General features: G+C 38.8%; 3 long non-coding RNA genes across 6 annotated transcripts in view; 2 read left to right on the forward strand and 1 right to left on the reverse strand.

Moving 5' to 3' along the window:
- Positions 1–1,273: 1,273 nt before the first annotated feature.
- Positions 1,274–16,907, forward strand: LOC121706548. Its single transcript, XR_006031070.1, has 4 exons — positions 1,274–1,479; positions 2,898–2,952; positions 5,582–5,660; positions 16,553–16,907. It is a non-coding gene; the product is annotated as an uncharacterized LOC121706548 (long non-coding RNA).
- The window catches only part of LOC121706543, a 140,622-nt gene continuing 126,470 nt past the window's right edge, over positions 11,156–25,307 (reverse strand). For all 3 annotated transcript variants that reach the window (XR_006031064.1, XR_006031063.1, XR_006031065.1), the window contains one exon: positions 11,156–11,357. This is a non-coding gene — a long non-coding RNA (uncharacterized LOC121706543). The remainder of the gene's footprint in view (positions 11,358–25,307) is intronic.
- On the forward strand, positions 18,357–22,536 carry LOC121706542. 2 transcript variants are annotated; one of them, XR_006031062.1, is made up of 6 exons: positions 18,360–19,082; positions 19,408–19,440; positions 19,623–19,668; positions 19,833–19,865; positions 20,039–20,084; positions 22,434–22,536. It is a non-coding gene; the product is annotated as an uncharacterized LOC121706542 (long non-coding RNA). The 2 variants fall into 2 exon arrangements; XR_006031061.1 differs by having other exon boundaries at positions 18,357–19,082; positions 19,408–19,668.

Raw genomic sequence — 25,307 nt, forward strand, 5'->3', positions numbered from 1 at the left:
AATTCTGAAGCAGTTACATCTGCGATATTATGGTGTGTAGTCGGTAATGGTTGGTGTGTTCAATACAAATTTGATATGTGATCTCTCCTCCTCAACTGAATATTCTTATTTGGAAAAATACAAATATAGCAGCCTGGTTGTTTGTAGTCACATGGCCATCTCAGTGTCAACAAGCTGGAGAGGGTTATTGTGTTAATGTACTGTAGCTCCACTACCCGGGCGCTTTATGCTTCAGTAGGGAACCCATGACTCTTATCAGCTCATTGCTTTCTTAAGCAGCTGCTACTGTTTGAATAGTGTTAAGAGCAGCACAGAGGCCATCACAACACGTAAGTGCCATAGTGTGTGTTTGCTTTCATGTGATCAACCAATTGCAATTTTTGTTTTCCATGTGGTCATACATTCAGGGTCAACAGTGCTTATGAAAGAGATAAAGAATAACGTTCTTGGGAAAGTTGTGTGATGTGAACTGAGTGTTCTGAGGTGATGTTAACTCGAGGTCCACTCTCATAATTAAATGATTGTATGATTTAATCCAGTGTTTCTCAAAGTGTGGTCCGGGGACCACTGGTGGTCCGCATATATCCCAAGTGGTCCGCGTGGTAAAATATAATACAGATGAGTTGTTTGCAATATTGAACCAGCTTGTATGTAAATCCAAACAGTTCTGCAACACTGCCTATGTAAGCTACGCCAGTTTAAATCATATGAATCCTCTGCCACAATAAGCAAGATGCAAAGACAATAAGCAAGGTTTTTTGTTTGAGCTAGGTGGTCTGTGAGTTTTTTTTTTATTGGTTACAGTAAGTGGTCCTTGGTCTGAAAGTTTGAGAAACACTGATTTAATCCCTTCAGCATGGGAGTTTTGAACATTCTAACAGAAGATTCTGTTCTGCCAACAATGGAAAGTTCTAAAATTCCATGTTGAATTCAATGAACATAGATATTCTTTAGAACTTTCCATTTCCAACATTCCTGTCACATCGGTGTGATGGTATCGGCTTAAGGGTTTCCCATTGTCTTTGTTTAATGTGATTTTCTTCTCTCGTAGCAAAGCCAAGCTCAAGCCATTTGAGACACTTGCATAACTGGACTTCATTTCTCACCCCAGTGTTATATAATACAGTATATATATAATCAACTGCACAAAAATCAGGTCATGTTCTCTCATATTCTCACCCCTTCAGTAGTGATGCTGAGAGCAACAGAAGTGGAGCTTGTGCTTGCATCACGTATGTGAGCAACTGTAGGACTGTGTGCACCTGTTCAGTGTGTTATCTCTGTCTTGGAAAATGGGGACTAAGCAGCTTTACAAACATCTTTTTTGTGTGCTCTTTCCAATTGCATAGTTGTTTTGATGTACCTTTTGTTGGTTCCTGCAGCTAGACCAAAGCCAAAATGGCGATTGTGATGACGCACAACAAATTCATGATGCTGATGGTCTGCACACTTATCTGGGCATTTACCAACTATGAGGAGGTAAGAAAAAACACATTTTCTTTTATTATTCAACTAATTTTAACTTTAACCTGACAGTCTTTATATTTTGTGTTTTACGTGTAGTGCTGCTGTTTAGATTACTACCATCAGTGAAAGATTATTCATAGGCGGAGCAAAGACAGTTCGTTGTAGTTCATGTCTATGGGCTTGAAATGGGGATCGAGTCCTGTCTGAAATGGTTAGAAAGGTATGAGGATCATAAAAACGTGCCCAAAATTCACATTCCTAACTCTATAGAACCAAGATCTTAGCATATGTGGAGAATTTCTGAGCTATGGCCATAGACTTGAATGGAACAGTCGCTGCCTCTGCTCTGCATAAAGGGGGATTTTGACCTCCCCTCGTGTGATCTGGATTCCCAGAAGTGGCTCCTGATGAAATATTTTGCTCTGCCTATGTATAATCTTTGATTCAATAGCACAATGTGTGCAATGATTGCAACCCGTAGCTTATAGCTCACATTTATGGTAAGGATATTTAGCAATCAAGCAAAACATTATATCCAATACAGCTAAAGAAGGTGTCCTTCATACTGCTAGAACACATTGCAGCATTTGATTGGTGTCCATACTGCCCAGCGTTTTTGTAATTGTGACCCATTCAGTGTACATCAGATTTACTAATAGAAAACACTTGGTTTACAGCAATGTTCACTTAAATATACGACTGTGTCTGAACAATATATGTCAGGAATGTTTGCCAACCCCTTTACAAGTGAGTTGTTTATGAATTACTGTCAACACCAATGTGACAAGTTTGTTACCTGGGGATATAAAAACACTTGTAGCACTGATATGAAAACAAAACCCTGACTAGTCCAACCAACTGAAGCCTTTTGTCTCTTCTTTAGCAGGAAAAAAAATATATTTTTCATCACATGTATATTGTCAAGACAGCTATTCGTTCATTCATTCATTCATTCATTCATTCATTCATTCAACCTATATTTATTACATTATATTAGATTTAACTTTATTGTCATTGTGCAGAATACAAGTAGTATGTATGTTCAATTTCTTTTTATATTTTCCTTTTCACCATTTTTATTTTTCATTTCTATTTGTCCCTAATGCTTTTATTTAATATATGCTATTCATTGTGTTTGTATGATGTAAAGTACATTGAGTTACCTTACGTATTAAATGTGTTAAATAAAACTGCCTTGCCTATGTCTATTTGCACATGCTTACTGTAACTTATTAAGTTGTGGGTTTTTGTTGGGAAGATGGTTTCCAATATCATATTTCCACACAATACTGGTCAGTGTTCACTTATATGTCTCATATTGGTGTCACAGGGGCTTGCTTCTGAAGAGCTGGAGAGCAATACTTGTCACTGTATTGGAGTTATCTTGTAAATGGTGTGAATTAAGTTATATTTAATATTTTCTCTCTCAGGTTACCTGATAGACCAAAATGCAGAGGGAGACCAAGAATAAACCTTGACTCAAGAGTAAGCAAAACACCTCTCCAAAAAACATGTTGCATCAGCAAAATACATTTTAATTGGGTGATTGATTGATTGATTGATTGATTCATTCATTCATTGATTCATTCATTCCTTTTTTTTGTGAGGTTTTAATAAAAAATACTGTCATCATCAGAATTAATGTATGACCTTTTACTGAATACTGGCCTGATGAAAAAGTCAAGTTTTAAAAAGCAAATTTAGTAAGGAAGACCCACTCTATTGTCAGGATAATTTATGTAAAAGAAAACCGTTCATTAAAATGACCAGTAGATGGCAGACTCAGATAATGTATAGCATAGCTGTAATGTATAACATAGCCAGGGCTCTGATTTATAACTCTCAAATGTCTGGCTGTCCAGACAGACAAACATACGCTGTATTTGTTATGGCAACGCCTGTACATGCTGAGGGTGAGAGGAGCAGAATCAGAGGCCTTAACAACCAACTTCAACCAACAAATGAAACATTGCAGTGTTCTTTCAGCATAATAGCCTGTACTTGACCTATGTTGATGCATATAATAAGGCCGGGGAAGGGCCTACCATTTAGGAATGTTAGAAGGGATAACTAGCCTAATTACTATTACATCATACATACACCAAACAAGAACCAATCCAAATGATAGAATAATAAACAACAACAACAACAACAACAACAACTTGTATTTATAGTATGCTTTATCAAGGCACCTAAGGCACTTTACAGTGAAAGGGGAACCTAACTATCCACCATCAATGTCTAGCCCCCACCTGGGAGGGCTTATCACACACCAGCTTGAGGTGGAGAGTGAGGGAATGAGTCAATGAGCCAATTACACTGGGTGATGGCTAGGAGGCCAGAATGAGAGGCAGGTTGGGAATTTAGCCAAGACACCCGGGGAACCCCCAAGGCCTACTCTGTGATAAGCACCATGGGATCTTTAATTGGTGCTTGTAATGGGACCTCGGTTTAATGTCTAATCTGAAGGACGCAGCTCTCTTTCAGTGTGCTTAGCCCAAGCACTCTTATCAAATCAAATAAAAAAGTGTATAATGTCAAAATATGTTATTTTGACTGATTATATTAAGTAGAAAATGTAGACAAAATGTTAAAGAAAAACTATACAACATCTGAGGCTGTATGACCCCCAGGATGGGAAAAAAGGGCATTTTTTCTCTCATTTGTCTTAGGGGGTGACATGCAAAGTTTGGGGACCACAGCTTTAGCTCATCTACAGTCAGTGTAAGTCAGTGAATATTTACTGCTGTGAGATTTTGCGCATCAAACATTAGTGTTCACCTTAAGTGGCTGCAAATGGCTAGACACATGGTACATAGACTTTAGGGCAAATGGGGAAACTGAACCAGGAATGCATGCACAGTACAACTACCATACACAATAGGCTACTACTATCTGATCACTGCTTGGGAGTGGACATTGAAATGTCTTGAGAATCCTTCTGTAAATTACTGAAGCAACTGTTAATATGACTGACCACTGATAAATGTTCTCACCCAAGTTCTCTATATCTAGCAATGCGGTATAGTATTACTTCTCGTAGACTCTGACGATAAGGTCATATTATCACTACCTTGTGTGAAAAAGATTATCAACTCCTTTGCTTGTTGGATGTCTTATTGTCTTCAGCTGTGACTTCTCAACATTCTCCACTCCTTGTATATGTTTAGTAATCTTAGACGGCACCTCTGTCTAAAATGACAGCGATGTAGGCCTTGGTCTATCATAGCTACTTGAACTCGGGGGAGTGTCTGTGACCTTGTTGCTCACACCATGCTTCTCTAGTCTTAGCAAGTGTGTCTCCACCATAGGGTCTCAACTGGCGAGTCACTTACCAACTTCTCACTCTTAGGTGTTGCTGCCACCTTGTGATGAGGTGAAAGTATATCACAGACACATGAGAGGCCACTTGACGGGTATATGTGGCTGGGGCACATAGAGGACCATGTTATTTTTTTTGCAAGGGACGATTATGTACTCAAAAGAAAAGGTTTTGAACAACTCACTTTAGCAGTTTGCTTTTCTGCTCGCCGCCATCTTGCCAGTCAAGAAGTGAGTTGTTCAAAACCTTGCTTTTTTAGTAAACTCTGTGTACACAAACAATGTTCTCAATGCTCAAGTTCAGAGAAAGACCCTGGTGATAACTTAGAGCAAAGTTTCATGTTATCTCGAGGCCTTCTCAACACGTTGTCTCGAGACCTTAGTGTTTTAAAAATAGCGATGTGATAATAGTAGTGCCCCTACCCCTCCCATTCAAAAGGCCATTTGACCCAAAAGTGACAATAGGCCTACTTCTTAAAAGTGCCGTATGGTTTTAAACGAAAGTTTGAATTCTCGCAGTGTGACTCACAATACAGATAGATTATATACCGGTACGTCATATAGGCCTATGTCAATCCGTGACATTGGTGTTCATCTTGCTAATCCATTTGTGCTACAATAACATTAGTGACTCTCAAAAGGTAGAAATGTATGACCGACTCCTATTTCTGAAGTCATTGAGAGGGTAGCCTGCTGTGACATGTCATTTGCAACAGATAATGAGATAGGGCCATATTGTCATTGTCATTGTGAGCTCAACTGATAATGAATCCCTGACATTTTCTGTCTGCAGGGTTTCCTCTATAATTATGGACTATGATCTACATCTGTGGGCAAGAGGGCTCGCAGGTTATAGGGTCAGCTCTTGTACAGTGAGTTCCTTTGGACATGGTCTTTGAAGTGGTTAGCATACTGCTTGTATTTTTATTCATGTTATAACAGAGCTATTAAGGGGGATATGTATCCCCTGGAATATTTTGTGGATGATTGGGAGGACTTTATTTATTTATTCATTTTTAAAAACATAACACATCACACAACACGACATACACACCACCCACCCCCCTCCCACTATAGACAGCTATACAACATAGGTGTTAATAATGACACAATGGTAATGATAATGATAGTGGTTATAATAATATTCAGTATAATAACAGTAAAAAAAAAGAACATAGAGTAAATAAAATGAATAACAGTAAAAAAGGAAAAATGAGTAATAGATAAATTAAAATAAATAAAATAAAGTAAAATCAGGCTACACCATCAGCCTAGATTATGTGGTTATGATGTCAACCCTAAGAAGTGGGCTTTATACTTAGAAAGGCAATAAGTTCACCTCTTCTAAGGAGGTGCCCCAATTCTTGTGGCAAATGGTCCAGAAAGGGGGACCAGATTTTTAAGAAACGCTCATCCCTTCCTTTAATAATAGCCTGTAAACGCTCATGTGGAAGAAAGTTAAAAATCTCTTTGTAGCACTGAGTAATAGTTGGTGACTCTTTAATCCAATTGTGCAAAATGCACTTTCGGGCAATTAAAAGGAGCTTTTCAAGAAGCGTATATTTTGATGCTGAGAGTTGAAATTGTCTAGAGGGGAGACCTACAAGTAAAACACATGGATCTTTTTTGATCTCGACCTCAAGTGTCTCACTGAGTATTCTAGCAACACAAGTCCAGAATCTGGAGATGAGCTTGCATTCCCAGAAACAGTGATAATAGGTCGCCCTTTGTGTATGACACTTAATGCAAACAGGGGTGATATGGAGCCTATGAAGTAATTTGTATTGAGTCTCTCTAAATCTGTTGCATGTGGATACAGATCTAATTAATTCTATAGCCACTTTCCAGTCATCTTCTATGTATTCAGTACCCAAGTCTCTTTCCCATTTAAGGGCAATATTAGGCAGCTCATACTCACCAGATGCATTAACAGCAGAATAAAAGGCTGACACAAAGTGCTCTATTTTTCTGCGTTCCAAGAGAAATCTTTCTGGATCAGTAGGAGGTAGTCTAGCAGTGGAAAAATTTGACAGGGAAGCTATGACATGCCTAATTTTTAAATAACCATAAAAATGTGTCTTGGGGACATCATATAATTCTCTTATCTGCTGGAAAGACATAAGGGTATTATCCTTGAACAGGTCTGCGAATAGATGAACCCCCTTCTCACACCACACAGAGAACACAGGTGACCCAATACCCGCTGGGAAATCAGGGTTATGAATGGGAGACAGTAAGGATTTGACATTCTTCCTTCCTAAAGACTTAATTATATCATGCCACACTCTGACACTACTGTAAATGATAGAATTAAGTTTTATCTCAGGTTTAATATTGGCTATATCACAGGTAACCAGGCTCCATGGGCAATTCGGGAAACAAACCCAGGAGTCAACACATGTCTCATTCCTAATGTATGTATGAAGTCATAACCAAAGATGCCGGGCATGGCAGGCCCAATTATAGAAAATCAAATTAGGTACAGATAGGGTTGCAAAATTTCAAAGTTGGAAACTTTCCATGGGAATTAACGGGAATATATGGGAATTAACGGGAATAAACGGGAATTAATAGGAATAAACTGGGAATTTGTAATATGGCAAGTTAGTCTATAACAGGGAACTTAAATGTAGTGGACAAAACCCCATCTTGCAGCATAATACTAGTTAAAACAACCTGATTTAATGCAATTTCAGTCACATTTCTACCCTGCATATACGTCAATCCCATGCACACAGCAATCAGCATAGGCTACTAGACGTAAAGGAAACCTATGGTGCGTTCATGTGCATGGGGAAAATAAATTCCCAGTGAAAATGTCATCTCATGTGGGAATAACTGGTGTGAAACTGGGAGAAGTTTGCGAACAGAGTTGCCCAGTTTTGTCACTTTTGTCCTCATCCAAATTGGTGAATGTCATTTTGCACTGTAATTAAACTGTAATGGGACGATTAATCGGATTAGTCTGATTAAGCTTGACAATTTACATGTATATATAACTTACATAATCTATTAGGTTTGGTTGGGGTGGTATGTTGTGTCATTTTTTTTTAACTTGTTTTACCATTTTCTGGGATTCTAATTGAACAAACTGATAGTCAAGATAGTTAATGTTCCAACCAATTGGATTTTGTTGTTGAGTGGCGTGGTGTATCTTGGGCAGTTCAGTGGTTTCAGTGTTGCTAGCTTAGCACGCTAGTAAACCATAGGCAGAGAATGGGATTCCCGCTAGCATGGTAGCTAGCTTTGTATGCTAAGCTAAGCGTAAATATGAACAAACAAATCATATTGGTTATTATGAAACAAAATGTTAATGTTTGTATATGAAAAAGTAGGAATTACCAAAAATTCCCAGTTAATTCCTGTAAATTCCCATTAATTCCCATAATTTCCTTTAATTCCATTAAAGTTTCCAATTTGGAATATTTCCAAAATTCCCTAGCTTAACTTCCCATGGAAAGTTTCCAGGAAGTTTCCGGAAATTTACCGGACATTTTCCGCCCCTTTGCAACCCTAGGTACAGACAGGCCTCCCATATCAGTAGGTACTTGTAACAGCTTAAATCTCTGTCTAGGCCTCTTGCCCTGCCAAATAAACTTTGAGATTGCCCTTTCTAGGTCTTTATTGACCTTCTTTGTTAGATATAGGTAGCATTTGCAAGGGATATAATAGTCGGGGCAGGGCATTCATCTTAATGAGGCTGATTCGACCAAACAGCGACAGTGGTAGATTATGCCAACGCTCAAGATCTCTCCTGACTGCAGCACAAATTGGGGCAAAATTAAGTTTCCACAACTCCCTCAAATCTGGGGAAATCTTAACTCCCAAGTATGTAAAACCAGATACTGACCACCTAAAGGGAAAATCGTCCAAGACATCAGTAATATTTAAAGGCCCAAGTGGCATGGCGTCTGACTTATCAAAATTAATTTTATAACCAGATATAGTGCTGAACTCATCTAATGTATTCATAATAGCTGGGATGGACAGTTCAGGGGATACTACAAACAAAAGAATGTCATCGGCATACAGGGCGATTTTATGTTTCCTTTCTACCTAGCCTTATACCTCTCACATCAGTATGTAAACGTATACGTTCTACTAGTGGTTCTAAAGCCAAAGCGAAAAGTAGTGTGCTAAGTGGGCATCCTTGGCGAACACCTCTAGCCACTGAGAAAGGCCATTGAAAGACTGTAGGCCATTGGTTATGACCACAGCTTTAGGTGAGTGATATATTGTTCTGGTGCATTTAAGAAAGACATCACCCAAACCAAACCTCTGCAGTATATCAAATAAGTAGGTCCATTCGACTCTGTCAAAGGCCTTTTCAGCGTCAAGGTAGATGGCCAAAGCCTTCTGTTTTTTCTGAGTTGTAAGCTGAACAATATTTAGTAACCTCCTTAAATTACTGAGAGAATATCATCCATGAATAAAACCTGTTTTATCAGGGTTAATAAGCGTTGGGAGTAAGTCCTCCAAACGTCTAGCCAGAAGCTTGGAAAGTATTTTACTATCAACTGAAATTAAACTAATAGGCCTATAGGATCCACATTGGTCAGCTGGTTTGCCCTTTTTCAGGATAACAGATATATGAGCAAGGTTTAAAGTAGGGGGAAGACAGTCTTTGTCAAAAGAATCCAAGGGGTCAACTAACACCTTACTAAAAGTCTTATAAAAGTCAGGACCAAAGCCATCAGGGCCAGGAGCTTTACCTCCCTGAAGGTCACAGATAGTTTCCAGAACTTCTTCTTTGCTAATTGGCCTATTTAATTCAGCTTTTTGTTCATCAGATAAAGATGGCAGTTCTATTCCATCCAAAAATTTTGATCTGACTTCCAAAGATGTACAGTCTGAACTATAAAGTTCCTCATAAAATAACCTCATGACTTTATTTATATCAGCAGATTTAAAATGTCTAGTCCCATATTTATCCGTTAGAGATGGGATCAAATTTGGCTCCGTTTTACCACGTGCAAGCCGAGCAAGTAGCCGGCCAGGTTTACCTGATTCAAATAGCCTGTGTTTTGCAAAGAATGTCTGTGTCTCTGCTTTGTGCGTTAACAGCTGATTTAGAGCAGAGCGGGCTGCGCCTAACTGTTTGGCCCAGGAGGCGCTGTATGAGAGTTTGAGCTGGCCCTCAAGGTTCCAATTGTTTCTTATAGTTAGGGAAAGTTAGACTTTTTTTTCGCCAATCTGCAAAAAAAATTACCAATAGCTTTTTTTTACTATGTGTTAGGTGTCTAGTAACACTTCCCAATTTATCCACGGCCAAATCCTTGGGGAAACACCTGGAGAGCCCATCAAGTTTCGGGTACCCAGAGGGACTGGGCGAAAATAATGAAAACATTTTGTTGACCAATATTAGCTTTTGAGATGTCTAACTAGGGGTTTTTAGGGGTGCTGAATCTATCCCAACCATTAGTTTTGAGTAAAAATGACTCCAAGTCCATAAAAAATCCATAACAAGTGGTTTTATTGAACAATTACAAAACAAAACTTTCTTAATCAGTTTAAAATTTAACAAACCTCATCCCTCAACTCCCCTGCACTTCCTCACTCCTGTTATCTTCTGGCTGGTTGATGTTCTGGCAAGAGTTACCATGACAGTTCCAACAAGCAGAAATACACTTGACTCCTTGCTTTTTACAGCAGCACCTGAGAGTGTCACAGACGCCTGCACAATTGCAACTTCAGAAGGTAGTCTGGTGCAATGGGATCTGGTGTGACTGGTGCATAATCATGTTCTCCTTGTTTCTACCCACACTCAAGGACATCTAGTGATGGATTTTGTAGCAGTAGCCAATCTCTGGTCTGGAGATACTGTATGCCCGCAGAGTGCTATGCTGCACCTCCTGTAGTCGGAGGTAGTTTCTAAAGCTTGACACTAGTTATGTTGTCCTCATGAGTTTTACATGTTGCTCACTGTCCACCCTCAATGTTGGACACTCTTTTCTCTATCAGGGTGGCAGGGTAACGCATTTGGAATCGTATACATACAGTCGGCATAGTCATAATCGTGGTTACCGCCCCCAGTTACCGTGGCTGAAACGCCCCCAAGGGGGGAAAATGTTCGTTTTGATTGCATGTTAACTAATGGAGGTGGTGCACCAGTACAGAAAACACCTTTAAAAAGATTAAATCTTTTAGCATAGGCCTACATCAATAAACGGCACAAACACGTTTGAACTAGGCCTACGTTTGAGTTATCTGTGCACCAATGAGGTTAAGGGTAACATTAAGTTCTACCAGAAAGACTCAGTATGACAGAATAGAATCAGTTGACAATTTAATTAGTAAAGGAACGGCTTGGATACAAGCATGATAGAGTCCTGAATAGGTAACAGTCTTTGGCGTAGGCCGTCTCGGATCCGTCCAGCGATGAGCGGATCTCGTCTCCTGCCGATGGATGAAGGCAGGGGCGGGGAGCCTACCCCCCCACGACGAGACGGGGACCAACTGGTGGCGGTGGCTGAAGGAAGATGATGTGGTAGGCAGACCATGCCCGATGGACGTTGACTGCTGACAGAGGTGGCTGGAGGGGAGGTGGAGGGGACGTCAAAGTCGGCGTACTGAGAAGCAAAAGCAGTGTTAGGTGGAACATATTTAAAGAGCCCACTGAATTCCTATAGGCTAGCGCTGATTGAATGAGTGAATGCAGGCATGGACTGGCCATCGGGCGTACTGGGCAATGCCCGGTGGGCCGACGCACATTTTTGGGCCGGGGCTGTCATGATTTAATAATAATAATAATAATAATAAAAATATTCACCGCGACGGTATTTGAGACACGAAACGCGGCCCATTGGTTGATTTTCTTGACGGACATTGTGCTAGTCCTATGACATCTCTCAGCCCTCCCCCTCCCCTCCCAGGGTTATCATTTGCCATTTGAGCTGTCTGACCGCGGAGAGAAGTGAGTTTCCGTTTGTGAAATTGTGAAAATGGATAGTAGGCCTAATAAACCACAAAAGCGCAAGGGGGGCGCACAGAAGCTGCGAGACAAAAGGCTAAAAAGCCTACAAGTGGACGCAGCAAAATGTGTCAAAATCACAGAAATGTTCACCCCAAGGTCGACCGTTACAGCAGCTGAAGGGCCGTCGACATCGAGTGCACAGGCTGAAGGAGTGGAACACAGCTTTGATGTGTAGTGTATTAACACAGAGGAAGGCGAAGTACAGGTGGATTCGGAGGAGGAGGAGAGAGACGTTACGTTTGATGTGCAGTGTAGTGACAGAGGAAGGAGAAGTACCGGAGGATTCGGAGGAGGTGGACAGAGACGTTACGGAGGAGGAGACGTTACCCAGCAGGGACAAATTGAGGAAGAGGTCAGAATAGCTACTGTAAATGTTAGCAGAATGAAGAGGGACGTTTCATCAGGGCTGGACTGGGACCAAAAAATGGCCCGGGCATTTTTGGCCATGGCGGCCCACCATGATTATTTATAGGCTACGATATGCTGAGGCACACGACATACCAGAGGATATATGCGCACATTTATCATCCATTTCGGGAAAGCAATGTTTCACTAATATTACATGATAATAATAACTGCTATAACACCTGCAAACTATAACTTTATGGCAAGCTAAAATAACACTGTAAGTTGGACACCGAGTCTACTCATAACATTATTTGAAAACAAAGGCTATTAAAACACACACACACACACACCCACTGGTGACCACCTCACCAGCAAGGACGAGGTTGTGCACAAAACTCTATAGGCTACTATTATTATGCATGTTTTAAGTCTGACTGAATAAAATGAGTCCTGTAATTATTTCGTATGTTGAGCATTTACACACTTTTAGCCTACAATCTCCCCAGATACTATTAAGTGAAGATACACACATCCCAAAACATTTTCATTGTTACAGGCTATCATAATTCAACGTTTTACTCATAACATTATTTGAAAACAAAGGCTATTAAAACACACACACACACACACCCACTGGTGACCACCTCACCAGCAAGGACGAGGTTGTGCACAAAACTCTATAGGCTACTATTATTATGCATGTTTTAAGTCTGACTGAATAAAATGAGTCCTGTAATTATTTCGTATGTTGAGCATTTACACACTTTTAGCCTACAATCTCCCCAGATACTATTAAGTGAAGATACACACATCCCAAAACATTTTCATTGTTACAGGCTATCATAATTGCTGTGTCATTCTAGTGTCTTTCTGAGTGCGTGCGTGTGTAGCCTAGGCCTACTGTACGTGTGTGTACCTGCCTGTATGCGCACAGAAATGTGATAGGTTTGCTTGTTGTACTGCGTCAAGATTGACAACAATTTCGACCAATCATGACTGACTTCAGATCTTAAAAAGTTGAGTGTTGGATGAATCCGCTTTCGATTGACATGCATTTGAGCGTTTCTCTGCAACATGCATCAGTAGCAAAGAAGCCATCTGCATTTTACATTGCGCTATTCGATTGTCGTCGACGCGGAGAGGAGAAAAATTGAATAAGTTATCCACAACAAATCAACGAGTGGTCGGCCTCAGAACGCACTCAACTTTTTAAGATCTTAAGTCAGTCATGATTGGTCGAAATTGTTGTCAATCTTGACGCAGTACAACAAGCAAACCTATCACATTTCTGTGCGCATACAGGCAGGTACACACACGTACAGTAGGCCTAGGCTACACACGCACGCACTCAGAAAGACACTACACTTGAAAACAACACAACTTGCGTTGTTTTTTACACGTCTCTGTGTCCAGATAGGGACAACACCGCTTGTGTTGTTTATTTTTTTATTTGTTACACAATATGTGTTGAAAATAACATAACTTGCGTTGAAAACAACACAACTTGCGTTGTTTTTAACACATCACTGTGTCCAGATAGGGACAACACAATCGTTTTAAGAGTGCATGACACAGCAATTATGATAGCCTGTAACAATGAAAATGTTTTGGGATGTGTGTATCTTCACTTAATAGTAGTAATCTTAGTACAGTGGCTAAGCACCGGAATCGTTCAGTTTTTACAGAAAGCATGAAACTTGGCACAGTTATACTACTACCCCTAGTGATCAAAAATTGAAATGGACCCCAACACATAGCGCCCCCTAGTGGCCACCATCTTGAATTCAAATATGGCTACCATTCTTAATAGAATTGTTAATGCAACTTCAAAATTAAACAAGATAAAAAAGTATTTTAAGTTCTAACACTCAATTTTTAGGGCCAAGGAAGGTATTGACATGATTTCCAAACAAACTTGATGTTGGCCATTTTGAAATCCAATATGGCGGATACCAAATGTGAAAATATAGACCATCTCAATTGTTATTCATGATAGAAATATCATTCAAAAACAATTTTCTAAGTTTGAACAGTCATTTTATCACATGACAACCTCAATAATATACGAGGCATCAAGTATAATGGTAAGATTCCAATATGGCCACTATGTGTAAGAAAATAAGCCAATTATTCTATATTTTGGTTAATTGAAGCTACCTACATCATCAATAAATTCTTATTCTACCTTCTTCTCTTTCTGAGCAAACCGTAACTCTTACTATACACTGCTCAAAAAAATACATTTTAAAAAATAAAACACATCAGATCTCAATGGGGAAAAAACATCATGCTGGATATCTACATTACATTACATTTGGCTGACGCATTTTTAGCCAAAGCGACTTACAACCTGGTAAACAGTTTAACGCTTTTAAAACAATTCTCTCAACAATTCTATAACAATTTAAAACCATTCAAAAAGGTAGAGTACAATAGGGAAAAGTGCATCAGTGAGTGCTGTTTTTCTACAGTCAAGTAAGGTGGTAAGTGCTAGAATTAGCTAGTTAGATAGATAGATAGATAGATAGATAGATAGATACTTTATTGATCCCCAAGGGGAAATTCAAGAGTAATAGTTAGAATAACTGTAAATAGCTGTAATTAACACTAATTCCAAAACCTAAGAAAGATTTACTACTCATTGATAATTGGAGGCCAATTTGTCTGCTCAATAATGACTACAAAATTCTAGCTCAGATTTTTGCTAAAAGAATAAAGTTAACTCTGGATCAGATAATTGATGAAACCCAATCTGGTTTCTTAAGACATAGACACATTTCTAACAACATCAGGCTTGTACTGGACCTTATAGACTACCATGACCTTTGCAACAACGAGGCTTATATTCTATTTCTAGATTTCTGTAAGGCCTTTGACACAGTCGAGCACAAATTCATTTTTCAGGCCCTAGATAAATTTGGCTTCGGTCCTTATTTCTGTGAGTCTATTAAGACTATGTATACAAATGCAAACTGCTCTATTAAATTATATTCTGGGACCTCTCCTAGGTTTGAGGTGAATCGTGGTGTCAGACAGGGTTGTCCACTCTCCCCCTACTTGTTCCTGATCTGTGCTCAGCTACTCTCCGATTTCATTAAAATTAGCCCCTATACAAGGTATCTCAATTGCTGGGAAGGAAATCATCATTAGTCAGCTGGCGGATGATACTACCCTGTTCTTAAAGGATGCCTCACAGGTTCCAACAGCTATAAATACAATTAAATTATTCTCTCAGGCCTCTGGGCTATACTTAAATACAAATAAATGCGAACTGCTCCCCCTTAAAACGTATACTAGTCCATCCATTTGTAACATCCCTGTTAAAGAAACTGTCACTTACCTTGGTCTAACTATCAACAGTAAACAAGACACCAGATGCTCTCTGAACTTTAATCCTATCATAGAAAAAACACAGAAAAGATTTAATCAGTGGCTTCAGAGAGACCTCTCCATTAAAGGGACAATTTTGTTGTCCAAAGCAGAAGGCTTATCCCGTCTGACATATGCAGCCCTATCTCTTGACGTAAACAAATAAACATCTATGTCCATTGACAAACTTCTTTACAATTTTACATGGAAAAATAGAATTCACTACTTAAAAAAATCAGTTTTATTGAACTCCTATACACACGGTGGCCTTCACTTTCTTGATTTCTCTACTTTAAATGATACCTTCAAGATAAATTGGATTAAGCAATTTATCATGAACCCTAATTCTATATGGAACTTCATTCCTAACTACTTATTCTCTAAACTTGGTGGCCTTGAGTGTCTTTTATTGTGTAATTATAATATTTAAAAAATTCCCTTAAGTCTTTCTAATTTTCATAAACAGATGCTTCTCTCCTGGAACATGATATATAAACACAACTTTTCACCACACAGATATTATATCTGGAATAATAGAGACTTGCTATATAAACACAAAACATTATTTTTAGAAAACTGGTTTGGTCATGGTATTTATCTAGTTACTCAGCTGCTCAACTCCAGTGGAGATTTAATGTCCTACACTGAACTTCTACACAGGAACAACATCCCTATTCTTCCTAGGGAGTACACTATAGTCTTTGATGCTATCCCTTCTGGTGCTGTCTCTCTTCTTTAAAAAACTCTTCACATAACTCCCCTTTATTACCTTTAAATCCCAATGTTACTGAGATTGGCCAAATCTGTTTCTCTACTAATAAAAGAAATAACAACCGTAGAATACACACTCTTTTTCAAAAAGACAAGGTCTCTATCCCAACAGCGCTTTCATACTGGAATAACCTATTTTCTGACCTAGAATGGCAGAAAGTATGGTGTTTATCTTCTAAATATTTGATTACGAATAAAATTAAAGAAGTGTCTTTTAAAATAATCCATCGAATTTACCCATGTAAGACTTTTATGCAAAGATTCAAGAAGGACATTACTACAGACTGCTCTTTCTGTCAACAGGCTCCTGAGAATCTTGAACATTTACTCTGGTCCTGTCCCCACTCTTGTACCTTTTGGCAAGACCTCAGTGCTTTCATTTCTCAACATATTCTCTCTGATTTCTCTTTCTCCTCTCTATCTCTTAAAGATGTACTGTTTGGCTTCTCTTCATACCCGACATCCAAATCCAACCAATTCTATATTATCAATCTACTTTTAATACTAGCCAAAGCACATATTCACAAAATGAAATTTTCTAGTTCCAAACCGTCCTTTATAGCATTTGAACGAGAATCCAGGCAATACATCAAGACCATCTTATTCTCTAAAAACGGCAAAGCCCTCAAAACCCTCGATCTATGTATATTATTTAACATATTTCTTATAACTATATGATTTATAAGTATTGTCTATTGTATGCTGTACCCCCTGGTAATGTTTGTAATAGGCTATGTGTTTATGTTCATGCATTGTTACTTTACTGTACACATTTAATTAATTGTATTTTATACCATTTTTACCACTTTGTTTTATACTATTTTGAAATAAAAAAATAAAAATAAAAAAAACCTCTCCAGAGTGGGTCCCGCCTCCTGACTTCCGTGTCCGTCCGGCCTTCGGTCGTCGGGTGTCTGTGGGAGGTGACATGGCGTTTGAAAGATCGTGCCTGTCAGGCTCTGTGGGTGACGGGGTGGAGGGGGCTGCTGGGCGGATTGGCCTGCACGCTTCTGCCGTCTGGTTTCCACTGGATTTTTTGATTTTCGGTGCCGTTTAGGTAGTATAGTCTATAGTAGGCTACTTGGGAGGCGCCGACGGTCGGGGGGTCCAGTGGAGACTGGATGGCGGAGGTGTGTGGGCCGGTCTGCCCACCGGCTTTTTCTGCTTCTACCTGCAGATGTTTTACCGGTGTGGTGTTTCGTGGCGCCATGTTGTTTCCCATGGACGGTCGGCGCCGGGAGGTTGGATGGATGCGGGGGTTGCGGAGGCGGGACTTATTCTGGAGAGGTCTATAATTAAATGAATGTCTAATTTCCCATTGTTGAGTAAAATAAATTGCTTAGCCCACAAAAAAAAAAAAAAAAAAAAAAGTCCTGGCGAATAGGGAGGGAAAGTAATCTTATCGCCACCTAGTGGTTGCGTTCCTAGAGTTTAGCGGAGTGGATGGGATTTTTTTTTTAGAAAAAATATATCTCGTGCACATTGGGATCTTAATTTAACGCCTTCCACATGTTAGGCACTGGGGTAACCTCTATTGCTTAAGTGGTCATACCTTATTTTTAGGATCAGTTGAATTGTTTTGAGTTTTTGTCGTAACACGGTGATAAGGAACTACAGCTGCATGTGACGTCACATGTTTGGGCGCTTAATCTCTAACTGATCAATACGCACTTTGCTTAACTGGCTTAACATATTTGTGTAATAACGGAACGTGATGTAAACTGCGTGGTGATAACTGGTGTTGTGCTTCTACTCACATGAAGAGCTAGCTGTAAGTGTTAAGTGTCAATGCTAACCAGGCTAATAAACAAACCATGCTACAGTGAGTAACGTTGAAGGGTAAAGTCACGTGACTTCTTTTGTAGTTCGTTTATGAAACAAAAGGAGCAATTTCGATTTTCTTAAATAAGGCAAAATAGGGTCTGACATTTTCACAGTTAGAATATTATTACTGTATAGACACTGAAAAATATTTTTGGTGGATGACATCGCTGATTTGGCTTCACAATATTTTTTTAAAAAAAATAGGTCTATGGGACTTAACATTTGAGCTGCTCTTCGATAGGAACGCAACCACTTGGGGTGCTGGTTTTCACTTTCCCTCCCTATGTAAACTGTCTCCCTGATAGGAGATTTCGTCCCTTTCCCTCACTGCTGCTAGGATCTTCTGCTTATCAACGTAGTTGTGCAATTTCACTATAACGGGTCTGACGTAGTTTTCCTTCCGTGGTCCTAGGGCTCTGTGAGCTCTATCAATCTTTATACGGCCATGCTTAGTGTCCAAGCCAAGTATGTCAGGCAGCCATGATTCAAAATGTTTTACTCCCTGTGTCCCCTCTGCACCTTCCCGTAGGCCGATGATGCATAAGTTGTCCCATCGACTACGGTTTTCTAAGTCTTCAGATCGATCGGTTAGGGACCTAACTTGTTGCTCAAGCCCGGCAACTTTACTCTCCAGAGAACTTGTACGGTCGTCGCACTCTGAGATGCGAGACTCTGCATCCCAGATAGCACACATTTTGGCTGAAGTCTGGCATACGTTTGGTATTTTTGGGTTTGTTTTGGCATAGAAACGGCAAAGTAAATGCTTTCGGCTGAACTGTGGCAAGATTGTGGTTTACCATAATAGATAAATAAAAAGGCGCCAGCGGTAGATAACTAGTTATAGCAAATGTCTGGTTAACCAGATGAATGGGCGGGACGGTTTACTGACGTATGCAGGTGCGTTTTGACGTCCTTGTGGTTTGCCAGAAGACTGATCAAAGACCGGGAATTTTCTCTAGAAGAGACGTCTAGTAGTAGTACTTCACTAACTCTAGCACTATCACAGACGGTAAGAACATTTTCCTGTCTTCAAATACACGTCTGAATTGTATACAAATATAGTCGTGTTTCTAAATAGCTTTATAACAGATATGACTATAGCTTCGTTTTGGTGAATAGCTTTGTAACAGCCCACTATGCAAACGTTATTTATCGACGACACGTCTTTTTATTACAGTAGCTGCTAGGTGTAACGTAGCCTACTGGCTAAGTAGATATTTAACGTTAGCTTGTTAATCTAAAGGCAAACTTGTGAAACACAGGCAAACTTAAATCACCTAACACATCCAATATTGCACATCCAATTATTTCCCTTTTTTCTGTTCTGTTTTCAGTGCATAAGACATTCAGTGGAGCTGCAGCAAGCAGTATAAATGGCTAAGTTTTTGTCATGGCAATAAAGCCTTATTTTGCCCTAATATAGCTAGCTAAGTAGCTAGTTAACATGTTAACCTGAATGCTCTGCAGGTGGCAAACTTTTTTAAAACACAGACAGACTTATGTCAATGAACACATTCCATTATTTCCCTTTTTTCTCTTCTGTTTTCAGTGCATAAGGCATTCAGTGGAGCTGCACCTTAAGGCAATTGTAATGGGTAAGTTTCAATCACTGTAGGCCTAGAGCCTCATTTTTACTCTACACTCAATGTCCCGCATCTGAATTAAACTTCACTAAACAATTTCCTAAGCTATTTAAAGAGTAGATTTAGTAATTGTGTTTATTCTATCTTTGTGTGTACTGGTATGTTGTCAATTTCAGATGCTAGAAATCTGCAGCAAGCGGTATAAATAGGTAAGTTATAATCATGGAAATTAAGCCTCATTTTGCCCTAATATAGCTAGCTAAGTAGCTAGTTAACACGTTAACCTAAATGCTCTGCAGGTGGCAAACTTTTTTTTTTTTACACAGACAGACATATCAATGAACACATTCAATTATTTCCCTTTTTTCTCTTCTGTTTTCAGTGCATAAGGCATTCAGTGGAGCTGCACCTTAAGGCAATTGTAATGGGTAAGTTTCAATCACTACATAGTAGAGGGAGAGCAGCTTCACAGAAGAGAACTTCTGACGGCAAATTTGAGGAAAAGTTGGTAAACCACCCTTCTTACCTAATTTGAGGATGCTGATTCAGAATATTTTGTTTACCAAGCTCAATTCTGAGTTCTAAGCCACATAATCAGCATTTTAACATAAAATAGCGATTATTATTGCTTATTTTTCCCTAAATTGGGTTGATTTCAAAAGTAATCACTAAAACCAAATAAAAGTGTTCTCTAAATACATGTTTGAGCATTAAAGAAGCCATACTATAGTTTATTAACGTATTTAATGGGAACATGATTACAGTTAACATGTAATAAACTCGGAAATTCTAATCAAAACACAACCATATTTTTTATTGATAACATAGTGAGTCACTCGTGGTGTTTCATGCATTTTATCACAATAACAAATTGCACAGATAACCTTCAACTCAGAATATATCCTACAGTACATACAGTATGAACGTAGATAGCAGGAATAAGCCTAATGCAGAACTGCATCTACCGTCAGCAACAACCGACAAGTAAAAAACATTTTACTTCTAGTAACACTGGATTTGGTATGTGTGCTTGCATCCTAGAGCTTAATAATGTGCTCTTCTAATATGCCATTAAGCAACATCACTCTAGAAAACAGAGTGGCTCTGGCATAGTGTTATCACGATACCAAAATTATGACCTCGATACAATACCTGCTATAAATATCTTGATACTCGATACTGAAATGATATCCAAATCCTAAAATATCCAAACCCTAAAAGAAAGGACGCAGGCCTCCTCCAAGTGTATTGAGTCATTTGTGTTAAATTTGGTGCACTTTTGGTCAATTATGGGTTTTAAACTTCTAAACTTCCTACATAATTGTGTGTGATTAAGTCCTTTATTGTTTGTTAAAGCTCATTTATATTGTGTGATGTCTTGGCAATAAATTACCTTTAAATAGTGTAATTTAAGTGTAATTTAATAAGTACGTTTCAACCACTCTTTGGGTCTTATTCAGATAGGCCTACACCTTTATTACATTACATTTGGCTGACGCATTTTTAACCAAAGCGACTAACAACATGGTAACAGTTAAGTTAAGTGGTAGCATCAGCAAGACTTGTTGTAAGTGGTGCTATGAGAGGAGATGTTCTCTAACTGTATGTACACACCGCCGCCGACTTCCAAAGAAGCTCTGGTCGCCCTGTCAAGGACGCTTGTCAAAAAAGTCCAGAGAAGCTTTGGACGCTTTGGCCGCTCTGACGTGACAGCATTTTGAATGAGCAGTTTTTGCAGTGATCACTACTGGACATTCCACATTGCTAGACAGCACTTGAGTGAGGATAGACTTATTTCCACTTCACAAATAACCATCGCTATCTGCAATAGCTACAGTACAGGGACATTAATCAGTTCACAGCTGAGGATTTGTCCTAGGTCCACTTCCCTTTCAGCATCATATGCAGTAATGATGCACTGGAGAATGTTTCTTTTTGTTGCACTATAAAGGATATCTTGTCTAAATTTTTTGCAAATAATGCAATCTCCATAGCACTCTTCAGCAACCCTCAAACAGGCACACTACCATTTTTTTGCATGGCTGGAATTTGAATGATAGGAAAGAGCACCAGAGAGATGTTTTAACTAGGCACGCACATAGGCATGTTTTTAACTAGGCATGCCTTTACAGTAAAAGAAAAATACAGTGTAAATCCTCTGTAAAGACTGACAACTGTTCATATAATTAGTGACAAAGTACTTTCTACAGAAAAATGAGCAGTCACCTACTATTCTATCAATTTATCATCAAGGAATCTATTTTGCTTCTAAACGTCATACTGAATTTTAGTTATTATTTAAATTTATATTTTAATTTTAGCTTATTTTCATTTGCTACTTTAGGGTCATTGGGGTCATTCCTGTCCTGTCCTACAACATATCTGATACATAGAGTATATTAATGCCTTATTTTTTGCAATTCCTATGATATCTGATGGGAAAACCAAAAAGTATGTGAATTATGCTAATTAGCAAGCTTAAAACTCAAAATTGAGTTTGGTAAACAAAATATTTGAATCCAGCACCCTCAAATTGTGTAAAATAGCCCCTTTACCGACTTTTCCTCAAATTTGCCAACAGGACTTTTGTTCTGGACTTCTGAATGTTTCTAGCTATCTGCTCTCCTTCTATAGGCCTAGAGCCTCATTTTTACCCTACACTCAATGACCACATCTGAATTAAACTTCACCAAACAATTTCCTAGGCTATTTAAAGAGTAGATTTAGTAATTGTGTTTCTTTTGTCTTTGTGTGTATGTCATGTATGTCAATTTCAGATGCTGTGAGAAGAAATTCAGTTTGCTCTGCCAACAGTCGACCCGTTTACAGTAAAAAGTATGCTGATATGACTTAATAAATACAAATCACAATGAAATGCAATTAATCTTCGTGTTTTTTTTTGTTGCAAAAATATCTATTGACATATAGGCAAATGTAACAATATGAGCCTAGTGCACTATGACATAGCAATTAATGTATAAAACTAATGTAGACATATTGCAAAATTAAATAAATTTAAAGATTTTCAAGTGGAGTTTCAATGAATTTCAACTTTGGGTCAGTTTTGGCTACTTTTTGGCTGGATTTTTGAGATTTTGGGCTCTCTTTGGAATGGTTATGGCCATATTTTGGAATGCCACAATTGGTTTTGGCTGAGTTTTGGCCTCCTTTTGTTTTGATTCTGGCTTGCCTAATTTGGGCCATATATGGGCCGTACATCCCTCCAAAACTGCCAAAATGCCAAGCCAGTTTTAGGCCAAAATGAATGTGCTATCTGCGATCTGTTATCCTATTAGTATTTTCCTCAATGCGGCTATTCATACCGTGCAGGGAAGACTGTAACTCCGCGGATTTCTGTTCCATCAAGGCGCTAATCTTCTCGATAACATTTTGAGCTATTGTGCTAGCCACGCTATCCTCCTCACAGTCGCCATCAACAGGGCTAGGATCAGCCAACTGTATTTTCTTATCAGGACACGTTTTTCTTTTAGTTTCACACTGATTCGTGTTCCCTTTAGTTCCAGACATGGTTGGTAGTAAAACAAATACAAATAGCTGGTTTATTTCGTTAAAATTAAAGATTTTAGGCCGCTGGGGCAGGAAGGCGACAAAAACGAACCTCTCACTTCAAGTGCATCACGTCAGTCCAATGTCCCAGTTCTATCTTCACATTCCATCAGATGTGTGTGATCATACTTACACTCCTTTGATTTACTCTATTTCTGTGTAATTGTTTAATGTACGGTATGACAGGGGTAATTCAATCTACCCCCTGCAATGCACTGAACTCCACTATTCTATGAGTAAAATGCTAGCAATATCTATTTAGTAAAATGACTGCTCCAGCTACCTGTTTTCTGAGCATGTATGATTTTTGTCTATATTTGTATGGAAACTAATAGTAATTCAAGGTAACATCTAAGTGTATTATCCCGTGTCCACTTGGTTTTCAAAGTCATTCTTCTGAAGATCTTCTTTGGCTTTGGCTAATTTTAAATTGAGACAGTAATGTCTCAATGTACAGTAATATTACAAATGATTGAGATACAATTGTCAGCTTTCTATCAATACTACTTATCAGTGTTAGATACTGTATTGCTTACTGTATTGTTTTTATAAGATATTATAAGATATATTCAGATTTTATGGAGACATACTTCTACATGTATCCTTTTCTCCTGTGCCTTTTTAATTTGTAGTTAATTTCAACTAAATTTAGGCTACTGTGTAGCATTGATTCTAACCAAAACATAGATGTTAACTAGCTGTCATCATTAGAGCTTAGTTTTGGCACGTTAAACCTCCCTGTCAACAGCTTTTTCTTTATAGCCACATTTGATAATGTAATCAGCTGTCAGACGTAGCAGGTGTATGTGCTATGTTAGAGACAAAAGTCAGTTGTGAATTTGGCGGGGGTGGGGTTGGAATGATGGTATTCAAGGCGAAGGGACCCGATGGCTGGCCAGATAAATGGTAATTAGCTGGAAGTGATTGTGACAGATAGCTAATTGTATTAGCCTCATCACTTCTCAGTGTCCCTGTAGATCCAGAGATCTTAGAACATGTTAGTCATGTAGCATGTTAGCATTTTCCTTAAGGTGACCACATTATATTTGGACAAAAATAAGAACGATGGTGCCTGTGCCTTTTCAGAAGCATTTAGCAGGACTAGGCCTCATTAGTAGTTAACCTAAGATCCTATTAGGTTAGGGGGGCTAGATGACTCCCATATGCTTTGCCAGTGATACAGTTGTGCTGCTGTATTTTTAGACAATTACAAATGCCTAAAACTTTGCCAGAATTGAATGGAATTGATCCACCTAACCTTTCAGCCTTATTTTTACAGTCTTTGTCCATCTTTTTATGTCCTTTTGAGTCTATGTCGAGTATACTTTGCCACAATAAAGTGACTATTGTATCGGTGCATTTGACATTTGGAAATTTAGAATTGACTTAAAGCACTCCTTTACTCTGTGCATGCAATGCACCATGAACCCAGCGTGAGTTACACCAGTTTGCCTATATCTTCCTTTTATTTGTGTTCACCCTCAGTGTCAGACAAGGTTATTGCGCACACACAGTCCTCTAGTCTAACCCTGGGGTAGATGGCAAATCAGTTAATTTCCCCAAAAGTGTGTGTTCCTTTTAACATGAACACTTAATCAAGTCAACTTAGTCAATATCTGGATTGTTTTATATTTAGTTAAAGTTTCTTTTTCAATTAATTCTATATTCATGTATTCAAGTATAAAGAAGCTAATACTCAATACTAATATTAAATGCAAGAGAGAACAGAACACTTTTTGCCACTCATGGTGAATAATGAATTTATAGTCCTCCTACCTCCTCTACAATATGTACTGTACCTCTACCACTGCTACTGTTACTGACAATAACACTGCCGATAATGATGAGTCAACACAGACAACAATGACAAAAAGTAAACAAAAAACAATACACAACCAACACAATGCAAGGGTCATGGGGCCAAGACCAATTAGTAAGTGCTGGGTGGCAGAGGCAGCTGCAACCTTAAACCTACATGATGGCAGGACACACACTTCCATCCTTCACATCGGCCATCTTAGGAATGTTTACAATTTCCAGTTGAGTTACAAGCTATTGTTTCTCATTCTCCATCTACGGTCAAA

Source organism: Alosa sapidissima, chromosome 4 (assembly GCF_018492685.1).
Source record: "Alosa sapidissima isolate fAloSap1 chromosome 4, fAloSap1.pri, whole genome shotgun sequence".
NCBI classification, from domain to species: Eukaryota; Metazoa; Chordata; class Actinopteri; order Clupeiformes; family Clupeidae; genus Alosa; species Alosa sapidissima.